The sequence below is a fragment of the Muscardinus avellanarius genome, assembly GCF_963383645.1.
Source record: "Muscardinus avellanarius genome assembly, chromosome: 12".
In the NCBI taxonomy this organism is placed as follows: Eukaryota; Metazoa; Chordata; class Mammalia; order Rodentia; family Gliridae; genus Muscardinus; species Muscardinus avellanarius.
In genome coordinates this window covers 62,493,910-62,507,765 of record NC_137798.1, presented here as the reverse complement: position 1 = coordinate 62,507,765, position 13,856 = coordinate 62,493,910, and positions in this window count along the sequence as shown.

The window sequence follows — 13,856 nt, the reverse complement described above, 5'->3', positions numbered from 1 at the left end:
GCAAACACCACCATTTAGAGATAGGTAAAAGACTAACATAAGTAATGAATCTCCACAGATAACCAATCTTAGTTGACTGTTAGATAGAAACTCTTGTTTCTCTGGTTCTGGTGTGCGTTACCTATTTCTTCTTTGTAGTTAATCTCTTTGAGTATTTTCTCTAGCGCTGGTTTTGAAGACATAAATTCCTTCAGTTTCTGTTTGTCATGGAAGCTTCTTATTTCTCCATCTAATTTGATAGAAAGTTTTGCTGGGTAGGAAATTTTTGGCTGGAAGTTGTCTTCTTTCAGAGTTTGGAATATGTTACTCCAAGCCCTTCTGGCTCTCATGACTTGGTTTGGGAAGTCTGGAGTGATTCTAATTGGTTTGCCTCTGAATGTCACTTGGCCCTTTGTTTTTATTGCCTTTAAGATTCTCTGCTTGGCTTCCACATTGGTCATTTTGACAATTATGTGGCGTGAGGATCCTCTTCTCCGATCCTGTCTAAAGGGAGTTCTATAAGTTTCCTGGACCTGTGTATCAACCTCTTGCTCTATGTTTGGAAAATTTTCTATTACTTCCTTGAAGAGATTGTTGATCCCTTTGGTTTCACTGTCTTTTCCCTCCTCTATTCCAATTATTCTTAGGTTAGCGCTCTTAAAATGGGCCCATATTTCTTCAATATCAGATTCTTGCTGTCGGATATTTTTTCCTAGATTAGAAACTATGCGTTCATTTTTTGAATAATCATCTTCTAGGAGCGAGATTCTATTCTCCACGTGGTCTAATCAGTTGTTTGTGCTTTGAATTGAGGCCTTTACTTCATTAATTGCATCCTTTATCTCTTTTTGGCTCTTTCTGAGTTCTTTTCGAAGCACCTCTATTATTTCTACAGTTATTTTCCTAATTTGATTTTCTAGAAATCTCTTGATTTTCTCTTTTATCGGGTTCTGATGTTGTGGGGTTGTGGGCATTCATTGCTCCAGTATTATTCCTCTTTCCCATGATTTCGGAAGTTTGTGCCTTCTCTGGGTTCTTCCCTTGGGTCACTATGACTTCGCTTAAGGTGCTCTGGATCTCAAGTCTGTAGTATCTCAGACCCCACTACTCCTTTACTGGGTTGTATCACAGAGTCTCCGACCCAGGGAGTCGATAGAGGCTGCTTTAAACTATGGGTGGTGCCAGGTTGCACATTCTCCTATGGTGTGATATCTCTGCCACCGCCACTCCCCCACTGGGTCAAGTCCCAGGGAGTACAGTACTGGGATTTCTCCTCTGTGGCCCACAATTTGACTCACTGTTCTTGAGTACACAGATGTAGATGTACTGGATTCGGTGAATTCTCTGCTGCTGCCGCCGGTGGCAATATGGCGCCGCTGCTATGCCCTCGGCCGTGAGGCTGGCGTATTTCTTCTTGGTTTTGTTTTCCACTCTGAATCCCTGTGGCGTGTGCTGAGCTCAGCCACTAGGAGCTTTAGATTTTACCTACGGCGAGAAATCCCCCCTGCTGTTCCGCAGCGCTCACCTCGGCTTGCTGTAGCTGTCCGGTGAATTTGCTGCTGCCGCTGTGTCCTCAGGCGTGAGGCCGGTGTATCTCCTCTGTGGCTCTGAGCTCTGTTCTCAGTCCGCTTTCTCTCTGGAGCCTGGTGATTCTTTTATTTCTCTGGTGATGGTGTTTTCTGGCTATGAAAGGCGCTGATTTTGTGGTAATGGAGATTGGTTGTTAGCGGGGCTCTTAAGCCCCGCTTTTCTCAGTCGCTATCTTCCCAGAAGTCGATACGTTTAAACACAATAAAACTGACCAAATAAAAACTAACCAGTTAGCTGTTTTTCAGTATTACCATGTGCCAATAACTCTAAACAGTGCTATTGATAAAATAATCTTTCCCCAAACAATCTCTTGTTGGTCTAAATTATAAACAATTGTTGTAGTTAACTGTTGAGTTAAACTCATGAAAGATTTAGCTAGCAAATTTTGACCACTTGGGGTTTTTTTTGTTTTGTTTTTTAGGTACTGGGAATGGAACCCAGGGACATTCTACCTCCGAGCTACACAGCGAGCCCTACTTTTTATTCTTTATTTTGAAACAGGGTCTTACTGAGTTGCAAAGGGCATAAGTAGCTGAGACTGTCCTTGAACTGAGATCCTCCTATCTCATCCTCCCAAATGCTGGAATTACAAGCGTGTGCCACCATGCCCGGCTAACCACTTATCTTTTAATAAACGTTAAATCAACTTTGCGAATTCCCAATTGTGCAGTTAATCCTCCACACACAAATTGCTGCACCCACTCCTTCCAGGGAAAACTGACAATGGAGAGGTGTAGAAACCAAACAGTATGGTACTATAGAATTTTTTTTTTTTTTTATCAGCATAGTTGAAGTTAACTGTTGAACACAGTGATTTTAAAGATGAAACATAACCCAAGTTACATTAGGCCATTCTGTGTAGTTTCTGTTACAGTGATACAGTGCGCTAACTCTGAGGTTCACTGTTTTTATTTGAGAAGTACAGATTTTATTTGAAACATCAATTCTCTTACCAACTATGAATACTTTTTTGTTAGACATTTGTTTTAAACTAAAAACTAAAACAACAACAACAACAAAAAAAAACCAACGGTATTTCACTGGTATGATTAGTTGTCTAAATCATACCTACATTAGCAGGGCCTGGTGGCGCATGCTTGTATCCCAGCGCTTGGGAGGCTGAGACAGGATCGCACAGGTTCGAAGCCAGCCTCAGCTACTTAGTGAGGCTCTCAGCAACTTAGTGAGACCTTATTTCCAAATAAAATATAAAAATAGGTCTGGAAGTAGAGCCTGGAGGTAGAAAGCCTCTGGGTTCCACCCCCAGTACCACCCAAAAAAAAAAAAAAAAATCATACCTACATTTTGCAAGCTGTGTGTGTGTGTGTGTGTGTGTGTGTGTGTGTGTGTGTGTTACTGGGGATTAAACCAAGAAGTATTCTACATCTGAACTACAGATTTCCAAAACTATTTTACTTTTAATTTTGAAAATAAAAGGGTCTCACTAAGTTGCTGAGGCTGGGCTCAAACTTAAGGATCCTCCTGTCTCAGCCTCCCAAGTACTAGGATTACAGGCATAAGTTACCATGCCCAGCTAAGATATTTTGCCCCAGTCGAGTATGGTGGGGCACACCTGTATTCTAGATATTCAGGAGGCTGAGACAGAAAGATCACAAGTTCAAGGCCAGCCTGGAAAACAGTGATCCTGCCACAAAATAAAATGGGGGAAAAACGGGAGGGGGGTTGTTGCTGGGATGTAGCTCAGTGGTACTGTGCTAGGTCCTGTGTTTGGTCCTCAGTAATGGGTTGGCAGACAAAACAAAAACCAACTCATTTACTGATTATTGTAATGTAATTATGCATTATTACAACAGACCAATATTTAGGTATAATTTTTTTTTTTTTGGTGGTACTGGGGTTCTTGGAAGCCCTTCTACCTCTGGTCTACACTCCCAGACCTATTTTTTTTATATTTTTACTTGTAAACAAGAGTCTCAAAGCGCAGCTGGCTTTGAACCTGCGCGATCCTCCTGTCTCCGCCTCCCAAGCGCGGGTATTACAAGAGTGCGCCACTATGCCCGGCGGTATAAATCTTTTTTAAGGTTCTTTTATGTAATTTAGAAGGATTGCCATTTTTCATTATGTAATGCTTTTAAATTTTTGTACTATACTTACGAATACCCAGAGTATACATTCAGTAAAAAACAATTTCCCCTATCCACACATCTCTTCCAGCCATCATTCTTGTTCCTTTTATGATTACTACTGAAAATAATTTTCTCCAACTCTCTAAGTATGCAACTAACACACAGCTGGTACTGAGTCCTGACAGATAGATACTAACTAGTTGCAGCTTTGCAAACATACTTTCTGCCTTGACTGGTTTATTTTTCTACTGAAAAATAAGACCAATTTGAGTTCCATTTTTAACTCCATTAAAAGATAAGAATTATTATTGCAATTACTTTGTCTTCGCTGGTTAAATTAACATTCAGTTATTAGGATTGCTGTGCAATACACAATATTATTTTACCTACTGTGTGTTCAAAGTAGTCTTGTCACAGAAACAGCATGCTAGTACAAAAAGCATTATAACAAATAGGTAAATACATGTCTTTTGTGAATTAAAAGGGGGTAATTATGTTAGCCTTACTGCATTTGTGGGTGGATAACTAAAAGAATTGAAGTAAAAGTGTCAGGTAATATTTAACATTAAATACAAATGACCACAAGATTGTCATAAGAACAGGAATGACCTGTAAAACATAATTTTTAGTTTCTCCTCATAGAGTATTCAAATTAGAACATGAAAACACATGTACAAACACCCCTTCATTTTATTTTCATTTTAAGAAGTCTCAGTTCTTGCCTATACACTACAGGTACAATTGCTATAATTTTCCTGTCAAATAGATATTTGCTATAAAAGACCCCCAAATTATTATTTTTATTTTTACAATGTATCTTTATGCTTTGTGCAAATAGGACCCAAATAAGTCCTGGTATTGAAAATATTTTGGCTTCCTAGAAACATGTAGGATTATGCTGTACGGGGTGTGCCTATTGTTAAGATTCATTTGCAACCGATCCTCAGACTAGCCTCTTTGGTTAACCACATGGTGCTCCGAGGAGTCCACCTTTGTGCTGCATCTTTTCTGGGCAGTCTTTTCTTTATGGTTTTTCAAAGCATGTGGCATATTCTTCCAAATATTTTATATTTCTCTCTTTTTCCCTTCATTTATTTTTTCAGCAGGGGAGGTTAGGTTCAAGGGTATTCTACCTTTGAGCTCTACCCCCAAACCTTTATTTTTTTTAAATTAATTTACCTAGATGAAAATCTAAACCTGATTTTGCCATTGACACAAATGTCATTTAATTCATGCACCAGTCTTATTCCTATTTCACAAATGAGAGCTCTGGATCCGAGGACTCCTTAAAGAGCACTGGCATTTGAGCTGTGGTCTGCCTAACTATTGAACTAGAGTATATTCTCCACTGCTGACACTGTTTAGTAACTCCTCCAGGGGTTTCCTGAAAACTCCGTTAGGTCACATGTTAGTGATCTCTATTTTAGATTCCCTAGGCATCGTTCTTTGATTTTCATGAAGGCCCCAAATTACTGTCAAGCACTCTGACCTTCAGCCTTTGCGTTAGCCATACAAAACCTGAATTATTTACTTTATATGAATTCATTTTAACTTAAATTTTAGAAAAAAATTTATATTACTGTTAAAAACATAAAACCAGAGATGGGTATGGCGGCACAGCACACTGGTAATCCCAGTGCTTGGAAGGCTGAGACAGGAGGATTGCAGGTTGATGGCCAGCCTCAGCAACTTAGTTATACCCTGTTAGAGGTCCTTTGCAACTTAGTGATACCCTGTTTCCAAGAATAAAATCAGGCTGAGGGTGAAGCTTAGAGGTAGAATGCCCTTGGGTTCCATCCCCAGTACCACACAGTATTTAGCAATATGTCAGTCAGAGAAACAAAGAAAATATGAAATGATTTGAAAAGATGTGAGTACCTGCAGCTCCTAGGAAGCTCTCAGGCACTGCCCAACCGTGTACCCCAAGATGGCAGGGTGAGGACTTTTCTATGCAGAACCTGAAGCTTGCTGGGTGGAAGGCAGTGGTTTTCAGTAGGCATTCCTGAGGGCCACAGTGAGGCCAGTGTCAGGTCATTCACTTCCCCACATGCCGACATCAGAGAAACCCAGCAGTGGCAGTCTTGGAGAGGATGAAGGAGTGTGTCCACTGCCACGGAAAATCTGTAGCTGCAGCTCAGAGTACTTTACACAATAGTGCTAATTTGGGGAAAGTACTGATAGAATAAAACAAATATCCTTCAATAAGAATAATTTTCCACTTTTTTAGCATTACTAAAATCTAAGTGCCTTTTTGAAAGTTCAGATTTGCAGAAGCTGAACAACTCATTTTATTAAATCAATAAACCACTGACAATTTGACGTCTAAAGAAGTTGTCAATCAAATATTAAAAGCAACTTTATAAGAGGGGAACACTGAAGGGGCAACAACTGGTATTTATCTTTAAGATTGTAAATTCTGGGAAAATAAGCACTTGGACTAATTTTTTCCTGGGGCCTGATAATAGTATATGTCAGAATATCCTGAATGCATTAATCTCTAACAGACGTCTCACGTTCAGTTAGTAATTCATCTTTTGAAAAAGTGACTTCCACATGTAGCAATTTGTTATGAACAACACAGACCTTATCTTGAATATAAAGCTCTCCAGAAGTTAATTGTGCACTATTACTAGTTTGTGGATTATTACCAAATTTGTTCAATGTTCTGTGGATGAATTTTATTTTCACTCAATCCCACTTTTGGCAGAATATGACTATTTTTACATGTAAATTTTGAGTAAATGTCTTTCCATGAATAGTGATGAATGTTAAGCATTACAAAACTTTAAAACACCCACTCTATTCTACAGCCACTTTATTAACTTCAAGGACCCATTCAAGCAACTAAGTAGGTGTTCCTGCAATACTATAGCTGAGCATTCAAAACCAAGGGCAAATGGACAATTAATATAATTTTAATAATCTGAATGCATAGCCACTTATAGAGACATTCCCAATGAAATGGCCATTATAAACCTCTGATATAGAAAGGAATGAGCACTGAATACCCATGTACTTAAAACTCGGTATCATTCAATACTCACAGTAACCCTAAGAAAATGAGAGGAAACCAAAGACTACAGAGGTTAAGTAGCTTCTCCAGGACCACCCAGCTTGTAAATAGCAGAGCTGGGATTTGAAATAAGGCCCTTGTGACTTCAAAGACTGTTATTTTCTCGATACCAATCTGCCTTTATAGTTAATGGAAATGTTTAAAATAATCACTTGGGGGTGGAAAGTATAGGTCAGTGGTAAAGAGCACTTGCCATATTTGAGGTCCTGGATCCCATCCCCAGTGCTGTAAAACAATCACTTGAACTTCATGAATACTGGAAAGTATATTTCATCAGTATCTGAGGATCCATGAAAGCTGTGACTTACTGGGGTGAGGGGAGTCATAGTCTATCTGGTATAAGATACCAAGCCAAACCAAGTTTGATCCTGGTAGATAGTGGGGAGCCTACAAAGAGGTTACAGAGTGAGTTCCCAAAGGGAATTTCTAAACAGGAGTGCAAGTGCCTTAAGTTCACTGAAGCATGCTGAAGGGGACGTTCCCAGGATGTGCAGCCTCAGCTGTTGCAGTCTAACAGGTTGTGCCAAGGCTCTGCAGTGAGTCTGAAGAGCAGTGTCACACATGGCAACCACAGGGCAGGATTCACCTGTGCAGAATGTGGATTGAACCGTTTGCACAATGGACTTTTTATACACCTGCAGAAACTAAAATCACTTATCACTAATTTGTTTTAGGTAGAAGGACAATCGGCTTTATTATGTACATAACTTGTGCTACTTCATTCAATCAACACTAAGCTTGCGTTTCTGGTGGTACTGTAAATACAAAGATGTGAAGATCAATGTCACTGCCAAAAAGCTAAAACTTTGGGGTGGGAGGTAAAGATTTGCATACTAATTTAAATCAACGCAAGACTGGTGCTCCAGAGCATGCATTTTTCTCTTATGCACATGTATATGTGTGTGTTTATGTTCAAAGGGAACAATTCATTCTTTTTGTTGTTTTTTCAGTACTGGGGATGGAACCCAGGGGCATTCTACCTCTGAGCTACACTCCAGCCCTATTTTTTTATTTTTTATTTTGAAAAAGTCTCACTAAGTTGCAGAGGGCCTCACTAAATAGCTGAGGCTGGCTCTGTGATCCTTTTTTCTCAGCCTCTCAAGTACTGAGATTACAAGCCTGTATCATCACGCCCAGCTAAAACAATACATTCTAAAGTATAAGTTCTATTGGATGTGAACTATCCTAGAGAGAAATCTAGCTTGTCAACTGACTAAACAAAATATACACTAGCATAGGATGGCTATATAACATTTCCTCATATTAATTTTATCATTCTATCTATATTCCATTATATTTTCATTGATAATCCAGTAGAAAATGCCACATTAGCATATGTGAACATTCAAAATTAACAAAGGAGATATGAGGGCGTGGATGGTAGGGAAACACATATTTAGTATGTTTGACTGCTTGTATTTGCACCACTAAATGAAACATTAAATATCATGGCTTTTTTTTAGAAATATACATTCATCTTGCTGAGCCTGGTACTGCACCCCTGTAATCCCAGTACTTTAGGAGGCTGAGACAGGAGGATCACAGGTTAGAGACTAGCTGCAGCAGTTTAGTGAGGACCTCAGTAACTTAGACTTGGGTAGGGCTGGGGATATAGCTCAGTGATAGAATGCCCCTGGGTTTAATTTTCAGTAGTGAAAAAATTATATTCATCTTATATCTCCAAACCCCAAACAATTAAAAGTAAAAAGTATTCACTTGCATAAATATTCTAACTATAATCTTTTTGTCCATTATGTCAGATGCTCAGGTTTCTGGGATTGTTTGTTGGAGACAGACCCAGAGATCCTTTGCCCCTCAGAAGCCCTTCCTACATCTGCCTGGTGAACCCTCACCGCTCAGTGTTTGGAGAGTTTCTGTGTTAATGTAGAGAAGCAGTCCTCTGTATTATGATGCTAACACAATACAGAAGTTATACTATATACTTCAAAAATGTGGAACTATTTTTTGCCTTTGTGTCCAGTTATGGAGTGGCATATAATAGTAACAAGGGAGTTTAACATTGTGAATATGTACTGAAATTAAGACCTCCCATTTAACTGGACTCTTCAGGAGTTTTAATTCCGAGCCATACCATCTATTTGTGTTTCAGTCTTCGATATTACAATGATAGCATGTGCTATCTTAACATGTACAAAGGAAAGATATATTATGGGTATAAGGCTAGAGATAGATATTCACATTAGCTAAAAAGTCCTCCAGGCTGGGGCAGTCCTCAGTGGGACACACTCAAGGCCATGGTTCAATTTCCAGCACTCCCCATCAGAAAAAGGAAAAAAAAGGAATTTTGACATTATTAGGCAACAAGCATATACATTACTGACCACTTCTACTGGTTATTGCTTTAGCAAAAGCAGCTAGAGAACTGGCATCTGCTCTTTTAGATTCAAAAGACTTCTTAAATTATGAAAAAAATATTTTTATTGATTCTGGACTTTAACAAATATAAGGTGTTCCTGGGTTCAATCCCCAGTACTGGAAAAAAAAAAATCAGTCCCCAAAGGATTGCAGAATACTGATTTATATTCAGTAACAAGAAATAAAATTTAATCCATTACACACTACACTTCTATTTTTAAAATATAAAAGTAATTTAAATTGCTCATTTTAGAAAGGTAAAGGCTAAAAATCTTTCTAGATTTTTAATATTGACTTTCCCATTTTGCCAGTACAACTAATATTTATTAAACATTTAAATGTCAGACTGGCATGTTTATTGTTCCCATTCTGAATTTAATCTTTATGAGGTAGTTCAAGATAACTATAGCTCTCAAAAGTTATCACACTAACCAAGATACCCTCCCAGTACACATATTCTACACTCAACTGAACTTTTACTTCAGTAATTTCACAATTGTTTTCATTTTTGTTATGTTTACCATATTAAGAAATATTATTTCTTTACATTATACTTTCTGGAGGAAAGTTACACAAAGGATGTCGAAGTTAAATGGAAGGTATATTCAAGTAAATGAATCTTTTCTTCCCCTTAATAGCATAAATTATTTAGAGAAAAAACAATCTTTGAATGAGAAAGCATGATTCAGTCACACAAATGTTTTGAAGGTAGCAGAGAACCACTGTTTAAAAGCCATTTATTTTCCTCAAATGTACAAGTGACTCATTTTTATTATCACTACTGCACTGTAATAGTCTGGAGAGCAGCAGGTTGCTTAAAGATGCAACAAATATTCTTTGAACACTTCAATAAACACAGTGTAAACATTCAATTTAATAATGTTTCCTTTGTCAGGGCAAAGCTGAGTGCATTTTCCCCTTGCCCCTGGCTGAGCCATGACTGGCTGAGTAGCAACTGCGGGGTGCTGAAAGAATTCTTCAACAGTAATTTGCTTGTTCTAATTTACTTTTCAAGGCTGATGATCAGAATCATTACACTGCTTGCAAAAAGATCTGCTTCTATTAATTTGATCCAGTCATTCCCCTTGCGCTCATCATATTTAGTTTCCCTGGCAGCTTCACCAAGTAGTTAATTGAATTAAAAGTGCCACCAGCACTCCAGTTATAGTTTCAGATACAAATGAATTCTGATGTCTTCTAGAAACAAATCAGCTACGCCCTTTTAAGAAAGCATGGGTAGGCAGACGTGAATGGTTCATTTGCATTTTCATATTACGGTAAAAAAAATACGTTGCCTTGTGCTCTTCAAGTAGAAATACTCTTTCTAGTTGGGAGACCCATTCAACAGTAATACCAAAATGTTATCTGTTCGATCATAATTCTAAGAAACTTGTTTTTTGAGTTTGAATACTATCATCATTCATCAACCAAATTAAGAAACAAATCTCATGTAATTTTTTTCTCTCATGTAATTTTACATGATGAAATCTTAAAAGAGCAAGGCTTATTTCAAATGTATAATAGACTCCAACAATGCAATGGGAAATAAGGAAGCTATTCTCAAAATTTTCAGTATACTTCAAAACAGTTTAATGTTTTCCCAGTCTCCCTTCTGTGAGGAAACATGTTTTATTTTACTACAGAGCTAAAATTTAAAGGGTCCCAGCTAATTGATGTGAAATGTCTACTGTTACCACATTTACACTAATAAAACCAACAGACAAAAAAGGCTTACTTTAACTGCTGGCAAACAGAAAGAGTTAATAGTATAAAAAATTTGAATCATGCTTTCCATGAGACCAGAGGTAAATGAATTCTGTTTGTAAAAGAGAAAAAAGCACATAGTTCAAAAGTAGTCATTAATTATCTTTATAACCTGAAGAGGGCACTCAAGTCCCTCGAAGGAAAAAAATTTTAAGAGGGATTATTTTTTAACTTTTCATTATCCATGTGTTTTCTAAACATTTTTTAAAAACCATCATTTAAAAGAGAGAGTATAAAGGCAGCATACAGTTTGACTTAATGTGTAATGCATTATTTGATATGCAAACTTTCACTTTTGACTGGAAAAACCATCAGCAGGTAGTTTCCATTCCTGGGCTGGTGTACCACGTACTAACACCACACTGACATCGACTGCACATACTAGCCAGATCCTTAGAGAAATCACCCTGGCCTCAGAGTAACCTGCTTAAGAGGCAGGAAACGAGTGATAGAGCTGTGCCCCTACACTGCTCCACAGAGTACATAAGCAGTAATTTTAAATCCATAAAAGAAAGTTAGTGAGAAAATTAAAAGCCATTGAAAACCATTTAGCTCTTAAGAGTTTTAACCATTTTGTAACACTAATCTCATGAGATCCTTGGCAATTTTCATTTTAATGAATCTCTTCATTATTCTCACCTAACATTGTATTTGGAAGGAAGATATTTAAATATTCTACTTTGAAAAATTTTATTCCTCTGACATGATACTGAAATATGTCATAAAACTCACCAACTCAGACACACTAGCATTATATATATTAAATAGAAACATACATTCACACATGCTAACATATTCTATGATGGTATATTTTAAGATATACTGTAGTACCTTATTAACTAGACAAACACTGCAGAATAATTATTTAAAAAAATACTAGTTTCTTAGCAACAAAGCCATGAGACTCTGTCATCCTATTACTATCATGTAGTTTTTTATTCCCAATCTTACTGTCATTAAATAACTTATTACAAAAAAATTTAGAAATTGGTTACTAAATTGGAACTAGAGGAGTCAGATTTGATAAAAACTTTAGGTCTACACCTTTTTGCATCATTCTTTTAATTTTAGACCACAAAAAGGGTTAAGCCAAAAAAAGAATCTGAGGACAAAACCTGTATTGCAAATTTCTAAGATAACGAGCAACCATAAAACATTTTTAAATGCTTTGTCTATAAAAATAAAACTAATTATTAATGAAATTTAATCTTTAAAATAAATTGTTACAAATAACTAGACATATATTTGAAAGGACTTGAAATATACTTGAGCAATAAATTCTCTAATTTTTCCTCTTACAAAATAAATAGGCTTTGAAAAATTATAAAAAGTGAATTCTTTGAGAAATCTAGCATGAAGCACATCTTAAAGATGTTTTCTCAAATTCTTCAGAATATCTTTAAGTATATATTTATAAGAGAAGTATTTGGGGAATAATATTGCTTATTTCTTCTTACAAAAAAAATTCTCATTCTAAAAATGCAATTATTCTTTTAAATGAAATACAAGTCCTGTTTCCACAAGAAAGTTAACAAGGAAAGCTTCAAAATCACAAGTATTAAGACAGATAACTGTGTATTACAACTTGTTTCCCCCCACTGGATTTCTTTACCACATAGCATGACAGTTTCTAATGGTGTTGGGAAGAGGTGAGGAGAAATTGCAGTTTAACAAAACAGAAGCATTTTCTCTGCTGAGGTTGTAGTCACTCCTTTGATTTTGGGTTATCTCCGGGTCAGTAAGTATACACTCTACTACATGAAACAAAACAAGAAGCTATACTTGGCATGTAGTCTTTGTTTCTTCTTTCTTCAAAGCCTATGTTTCCTAATATCATTGTTAGGCAAAGCAAAAAGAAATGTTTGTTCTATTACGTAAGAAATAAACTTAATTTGGTATTCAATTGACTTTCTAACTTAGCAGACAGGACTTTACATCTTCAAATACTGAAAATAAATTGCATTCTTGGCCCTTGCTTTAAAAGGTTATAGAGAATAAACGCACACCCTGGTAGTGTTCTAGTGATCTCCCTAATCTCAGTTGCACTTTGTCAGAACGAGGTAACTGGTAGTTAAGTGAAATACCCTAGATCAAAGGGGGATTAATCACCAACTGAATCCTTGCTGAATAAACCTGTCATTCAAGAAAATTATTTCCACTGAACTTAGCAGAGGATTGAAGGTATTTGCATAACAGGGACCAGCGTACTTCAGCCAGGTTAAAAGGTTCAGAATTCATCCCATGTTTAGCTTTTTGCCTCCTTTTCCTTTCAGCAGCCTGGTACAATGGTTTCTAATCTGATAATACAGCTAACTATCTAAATGATGTCAGAACAGGAAAGTATTGCAAAGTTTGGATGAGGGATGGATCAATTTCACTTTCAGTAACTCCTAAATCTGATTTGTTGGAATTTAAGATGTAATCCTAAAAAAGTCCCTTAAACCTGAGGACTGTTTATTAACATCCCTTTTTTGACCTTTGTCTTAGGAACAAGTATTCTGCTGTGGCAGCAGTCCCTGCACGTTTTGGTAGATAATTCTACCTACCTACCTCTGAAGGGTAGTGTAGGAATCTATGAATGTCTATGAAGCATTTTTAAATATTATAACAAAAATGAGAAGACAAATATTTGTAGCCATGTGTATAAACTGCAGTTAAAAATCTTAAGCCAAACAATGTATTAAACTATAATAATTTAACACAGTAGAACTATTGACATAAAAATTATTTTAGAGGTAGACTAATATTTAAAAAAAAATTCTCGCAAGAATCTCTGATGAGGCTATTTACTTCCATCTAGATCCTGAATCAATTATTCAAAAAATACAAAATACCACCACTCTAATGGTACTGCCTAGTTATACTGCTGGCTTTAAAAAATTTTTAAATATTGTTTAGTAAAAAAGGTTTTACTAGAATCACAAGCCATCTTTACTGGAGTTCATTCTCAGAAATTTAACACTTTTTCCCATGCCTTTGGGGTTTAA